The sequence below is a fragment of the Hypomesus nipponensis genome, chromosome 6 (genome assembly GCF_054491055.1).
Source record: "Hypomesus nipponensis isolate SF chromosome 6, ASM5449105v1, whole genome shotgun sequence".
Classification (NCBI taxonomy): Eukaryota; Metazoa; Chordata; class Actinopteri; order Osmeriformes; family Osmeridae; genus Hypomesus; species Hypomesus nipponensis.
The window spans coordinates 302,501-307,500 of NC_140366.1; the positions used below are offsets into that span (position 1 = coordinate 302,501).

Consider the following 5,000-nt stretch of genomic DNA (forward strand, 5'->3'; position numbering starts at 1 on the left):
GAAACTGAAATCTTGCAATATGCACAAGTAGTCCTTCATGAAAGGGGCTGGAAGCTGTTTTCATTTTGACACGAGAGAGAGAGAGAGAGAGAGAGAGAGAGAGAGACTACCTTGCATTGTCAATTGCTAAATCTGTATATGGATAAGTAGCCTATGGTTGTCAACTTATTTCGTACGGCCATACCAGCCTGGCAACGCCCGATCTCGTCTGATCTCGGAAGCTAAGCAGGGTCGGGCCTGGTTAGTACTTGGATGGGAGACCGCCTGGGAATACCAGGTGCTGTATGCTCTTTTGCTCATTCACTTAGAAACTGAAATCTTGCAATATGCACAAGTAGTCCTTCATGAAAGGGGCTGGAAGCTGTTTTCATTTTGACACGAGAGAGAGAGAGAGACTACCTTGCATTGTCAATTGCTAAATCTGTATATGGATAAGTAGCCTATGGTTGTCAACATATTTCGTACGGCCATACCAGCCTGGCAACGCCCGATCTCGTCTGATCTCGGAAGCTAAGCAGGGTCGGGCCTGGTTAGTACTTGGATGGGAGACCGCCTGGGAATACCAGGTGCTGTATGCTCTTTTGCTCATTCACTTAGAAACTGAAATCTTGCAATATGCACAAGTAGTCCTTCATGAAAGGGGCTGGAAGCTGTTTTCATTTTGACACGAGAGAGAGAGAGAGACTACCTTGCATTGTCAATTGCTAAATCTGTATATGGATAAGTAGCCTATGGTTGTCAACTTATTTCGTACGGCCATACCAGCCTGGCAACGCCCGATCTCGTCTGATCTCGGAAGCTAAGCAGGGTCGGGCCTGGTTAGTACTTGGATGGGAGACCGCCTGGGAATACCAGGTGCTGTATGCTCTTTTGCTCATTCACTTAGAAACTGACATCTTGCAATATGCACAAGTAGTCCTTCATGAAAGGGGCTGGAAGCTGTTTTCATTTTGACACGAGAGAGAGAGAGAGAGAGAGAGAGAGACTACCTTGCATTGTCAATTGCTAAATCTGTATATGGATAAGTAGCCTATGGTTGTCAACTTATTTCGTACGGCCATACCAGCCTGGCAACGCCCGATCTCGTCTGATCTCGGAAGCTAAGCAGGCTAGGGCCTGGTTAGTACTTGGATGGGAGACCGCCTGGGAATACCAGGTGCTGTATGCTCTTTTGCTCATTCACTTAGAAACTGAAATCTTGCAATATGCACAAGTAGTCCTTCATGAAAGGGGCTGGAAGCTGTTTTCATTTTGACACGAGAGAGAGAGAGAGAGACCACCTTGCATTGTCAATTGCTAAATCTGTATATGGATAAGTAGCCTATGGTTGTCAACTTATTTCGTACGGCCATACCAGCCTGGCAACGCCCGATCTCGTCTGATCTCGGAAGCTAAGCAGGGTCGGGCCTGGTTAGTACTTGGATGGGAGACCGCCTGGGAATACCAGGTGCTGTATGCTCTTTTGCTCATTCACTTAGAAACTGACATCTTGCAATATGCACAAGTAGTCCTTCATGAAAGGGGCTGGAAGCTGTTTTCATTTTGACACGAGAGAGAGAGAGAGAGAGACTACCTTGCATTGTCAATTGCTAAATCTGTATATGGATAAGTAGCCTTTGGTTGTCAACTTATTTGGTACGGCCATACCAGCCTGGCAACGCCCGATCTCGTCTGATCTTGGAAGCTAAGCAGGGTCGGGCCTGGTTAGTACTTGGATGGGAGACCGCCTGGGAATACCAGGTGCTGTCTGCTCTTTTGCTCATTCACTTAGAAACTGAAATCTTGCAATATGCACAAGTAGTCCTTCATGAAAGGGGCTGGAAGCTGTTTTCATTTTGACACGAGAGAGAGAGAGAGAGAGAGAGAGAGAGAGAGAGAGAGAGAGAGAGAGAGAGAGAGAGAGAGAGAGAGAGAGACTACCTTGCATTGTCAATTGCTAAATCTGTATATGGATAAGTAGCCTATGGTTGTCAACTTATTTCGTACGGCCATACCAGCCTGGCAACGCCCGATCTCGTCTGATCTCGGAAGCTAAGCAGGGTCGGGCCTGGTTAGTACTTGGATGGGAGACCGCCTGGGAATACCAGGTGCTGTATGCTCTTTTGCTCATTCACTTAGAAACTGAAATCTTGCAATATGCACAAGTAGTCCTTCATGAAAGGGGCTGGAAGCTGTTTTCATTTTGACACGAGAGAGAGAGAGAGACTACCTTGCATTGTCAATTGCTAAATCTGTATATGGATAAGTAGCCTATGGTTGTCAACTTATTTCGTACGGCCATACCAGCCTGGCAACGCCTGATCTCGTCTGATCTCGGAAGCTAAGCAGGGTCGGGCCTGGTTAGTACTTGGATGGGAGACCGCCTGGGAATACCAGGTGCTGTATGCTCTTTTGCTCATTCACTTAGAAACTGACATCTTGCAATATGCACAAGTAGTCCTTCATGAAAGGGGCTGGAAGCTGTTTTCATTTTGACACGAGAGAGAGAGAGAGAGAGAGAGAGAGACTACCTTGCATTGTCAATTGCTAAATCTGTATATGGATAAGTAGCCTATGGTTGTCAACTTATTTCGTACGGCCATACCAGCCTGGCAACGCACGATCTCGTCTGATCTCGGAAGCTAAGCAGGGTCGGGCCTGGTTAGTACTTGGATGGGAGACCGCCTGGGAATACCAGGTGCTGTATGCTCTTTTGCTCATTCACTTAGAAACTGACATCTTGCAATATGCACAAGTAGTCCTTCATGAAAGGGGCTGGAAGCTGTTTTCATTTTGACACGAGAGAGAGAGAGAGAGAGAGAGAGAGACTACCTTGCATTGTCAATTGCTAAATCTGTATATGGATAAGTAGCCTATGGTTGTCAACTTATTTCGTACGGCCATACCAGCCTGGCAACGCCCGATCTCGTCTGATCTCGGAAGCTAAGCAGGGTCGGGCCTGGTTAGTACTTGGATGGGAGACCGCCTGGGAATACCAGGTGCTGTATGCTCTTTTGCTCATTCACTTAGAAACTGAAATCTTGCAATATGCACAAGTAGTCCTTCATGAAAGGGGCTGGAAGCTGTTTTCATTTTGACACGAGAGAGAGAGAGAGAGACCACCTTGCATTGTCAATTGCTAAATCTGTATATGGATAAGTAGCCTATGGTTGTCAACTTATTTCGTACGGCCATACCAGCCTGGCAACGCCCGATCTCGTCTGATCTCGGAAGCTAAGCAGGGTCGGGCCTGGTTGGTACTTGGATGGGAGACCGCCTGGGAATACCAGGTGCTGTATGCTCTTTTGCTCATTCACTTAGAAACTGACATCTTGCAATATGCACAAGTAGTCCTTCATGAAAGGGGCTGGAAGCTGTTTTCATTTTGACACGAGAGAGAGAGAGAGAGAGAGAGACTACCTTGCATTGTCAATTGCTAAATCTGTATATGGATAAGTAGCCTATGGTTGTCAACTTATTTCGTACGGCCATACCAGCCTGGCAACGCCTGATCTCGGAAGCTAAGCAGGGTCGGGCCTGGTTAGTACTTGGATGGGAGACCGCCTGGGAATACCAGGTGCTGTATGCTCTTTTGCTCATTCACTTAGAAACTGACATCTTGCAATATGCACAAGTAGTCCTTCATGAAAGGGGCTGGAAGCTGTTTTCATTTTGACACGAGAGAGAGAGAGAGAGAGAGAGAGAGACTACCTTGCATTGTCAATTGCTAAATCTGTATATGGATAAGTAGCCTATGGTTGTCAACTTATTTCGTACGGCCATACCAGCCTGGCAACGCCCGATCTCGTCTGATCTCGGAAGCTAAGCAGGGTCGGGCCTGGTTAGTACTTGGATGGGAGACCGCCTGGGAATACCAGGTGCTGTATGCTCTTTTGCTCATTCACTTAGAAACTGACATCTTGCAATATGCACAAGTAGTCCTTCATGAAAGGGGCTGGAAGCTGTTTTCATTTTGACACGAGAGAGAGAGAGAGAGACCACCTTGCATTGTCAATTGCTAAATCTGTATATGGATAAGTAGCCTATGGTTGTCAACTTATTTCGTACGGCCATACCAGCCTGGCAACGCCCGATCTCGTCTGATCTCGGAAGCTAAGCAGGGTCGGGCCTGGTTAGTACTTGGATGGGAGACCGCCTGGGAATACCAGGTGCTGTATGCTCTTTTGCTCATTCACTTAGAAACTGAAATCTTGCAATATGCACAAGTAGTCCTTCATGAAAGGGGCTGGAAGCTGTTTTCATTTTGACACGAGAGAGAGAGAGAGAGAGAGACCACCTTGCATTGTCAATTGCTAAATCTGTATATGGATAAGTAGCCTATGGTTGTCAACTTATTTCGTACGGCCATACCAGCCTGGCAACGCCCGATCTCGTCTGATCTCGGAAGCTAAGCAGGGTCGGGCCTGGTTAGTACTTGGATGGGAGACCGCCTGGGAATACCAGGTGCTGTATGCTCTTTTGCTCATTCACTTAGAAACTGAAATCTTGCAATATGCACAAGTAGTCCTTCATGAAAGGGGCTGGAAGCTGTTTTCATTTTGACACGAGAGAGAGAGAGAGAGAGAGAGAGAGAGAGAGAGAGAGACCACCTTGCATTGTCAATTGCTAAATCTGTATATGGATAAGTAGCCTATGGTTGTCAACTTATTTCGTACGGCCATACCAGCCTGGCAACGCCCGATCTCGTCTGATCTCGGAAGCTAAGCAGGGTCGGGCCTGGTTAGTACTTGGATGGGAGACCGCCTGGGAATACCAGGTGCTGTATGCTCTTTTGCTCATTCACTTAGAAACTGACATCTTGCAATATGCACAAGTAGTCCTTCATGAAAGGGGCTGGAAGCTGTTTTCATTTTGACACGAGAGAGAGAGAGAGAGAGAGAGAGAGACTACCTTGCATTGTCAATTGCTAAATCTGTATATGGATAAGTAGCCTATGGTTGTCAACTTATTTCGTACGGCCATACCAGCCTGGCAACGCCCGATCTCGTCTGATCTCGGAA

At 46.9% G+C, this 5,000-nt stretch overlaps 15 non-coding genes and 2 pseudogenes across 15 annotated transcripts in view; all 17 read left to right on the forward strand.

Moving 5' to 3' along the window:
* The first annotated feature begins 170 nt into the window (after positions 1-170).
* LOC146282664 (5S ribosomal RNA) lies at positions 171-289 on the forward strand. The gene has a single exon (XR_014758676.1). It is a non-coding gene; the product is annotated as a 5S ribosomal RNA (ribosomal RNA).
* Positions 290-459: 170 nt separating this feature from the next.
* LOC146282665 (5S ribosomal RNA) lies at positions 460-578 on the forward strand. The gene has a single exon (XR_014758678.1). It is a non-coding gene; the product is annotated as a 5S ribosomal RNA (ribosomal RNA).
* A 170-nt stretch (positions 579-748) lies between these two features.
* LOC146282666 (5S ribosomal RNA) lies at positions 749-867 on the forward strand. The gene has a single exon (XR_014758679.1). It is a non-coding gene; the product is annotated as a 5S ribosomal RNA (ribosomal RNA).
* Positions 868-1,049: 182 nt separating this feature from the next.
* Positions 1,050-1,168, forward strand: LOC146282667 (5S ribosomal RNA). The gene has a single exon (XR_014760061.1). It is a non-coding gene; the product is annotated as a 5S ribosomal RNA (ribosomal RNA).
* Positions 1,169-1,340: 172 nt separating this feature from the next.
* Positions 1,341-1,459, forward strand: LOC146282668 (5S ribosomal RNA). The gene has a single exon (XR_014758680.1). It is a non-coding gene; the product is annotated as a 5S ribosomal RNA (ribosomal RNA).
* A 174-nt stretch (positions 1,460-1,633) lies between these two features.
* On the forward strand, positions 1,634-1,752 carry LOC146282669 (5S ribosomal RNA; annotated as a pseudogene).
* Positions 1,753-1,980: 228 nt separating this feature from the next.
* Positions 1,981-2,099, forward strand: LOC146282670 (5S ribosomal RNA). The gene has a single exon (XR_014758681.1). It is a non-coding gene; the product is annotated as a 5S ribosomal RNA (ribosomal RNA).
* Positions 2,100-2,269: 170 nt separating this feature from the next.
* On the forward strand, positions 2,270-2,388 carry LOC146282671 (5S ribosomal RNA). Its single transcript, XR_014761168.1, has one exon. It is a non-coding gene; the product is annotated as a 5S ribosomal RNA (ribosomal RNA).
* A 182-nt stretch (positions 2,389-2,570) lies between these two features.
* On the forward strand, positions 2,571-2,689 carry LOC146282672 (5S ribosomal RNA). The gene has a single exon (XR_014762045.1). It is a non-coding gene; the product is annotated as a 5S ribosomal RNA (ribosomal RNA).
* Positions 2,690-2,871: 182 nt separating this feature from the next.
* Positions 2,872-2,990, forward strand: LOC146282673 (5S ribosomal RNA). Its single transcript, XR_014758682.1, has one exon. It is a non-coding gene; the product is annotated as a 5S ribosomal RNA (ribosomal RNA).
* A 172-nt stretch (positions 2,991-3,162) lies between these two features.
* LOC146282674 (5S ribosomal RNA) lies at positions 3,163-3,281 on the forward strand. Its single transcript, XR_014761313.1, has one exon. It is a non-coding gene; the product is annotated as a 5S ribosomal RNA (ribosomal RNA).
* A 178-nt stretch (positions 3,282-3,459) lies between these two features.
* LOC146282675 (5S ribosomal RNA) lies at positions 3,460-3,568 on the forward strand (annotated as a pseudogene).
* Positions 3,569-3,750: 182 nt separating this feature from the next.
* LOC146282676 (5S ribosomal RNA) lies at positions 3,751-3,869 on the forward strand. The gene has a single exon (XR_014758683.1). It is a non-coding gene; the product is annotated as a 5S ribosomal RNA (ribosomal RNA).
* Positions 3,870-4,041: 172 nt separating this feature from the next.
* On the forward strand, positions 4,042-4,160 carry LOC146282677 (5S ribosomal RNA). The gene has a single exon (XR_014758684.1). It is a non-coding gene; the product is annotated as a 5S ribosomal RNA (ribosomal RNA).
* A 176-nt stretch (positions 4,161-4,336) lies between these two features.
* LOC146282678 (5S ribosomal RNA) lies at positions 4,337-4,455 on the forward strand. The gene has a single exon (XR_014758685.1). It is a non-coding gene; the product is annotated as a 5S ribosomal RNA (ribosomal RNA).
* A 194-nt stretch (positions 4,456-4,649) lies between these two features.
* On the forward strand, positions 4,650-4,768 carry LOC146282679 (5S ribosomal RNA). Its single transcript, XR_014758686.1, has one exon. It is a non-coding gene; the product is annotated as a 5S ribosomal RNA (ribosomal RNA).
* Positions 4,769-4,950: 182 nt separating this feature from the next.
* Positions 4,951-5,000, forward strand: part of LOC146282680 (5S ribosomal RNA) — a 119-nt gene continuing 69 nt past the window's right edge. The window contains exon 1 of the ribosomal RNA XR_014762052.1: positions 4,951-5,000. This exon is cut by the window's right edge and continues 69 nt beyond it. This is a non-coding gene — a ribosomal RNA (5S ribosomal RNA).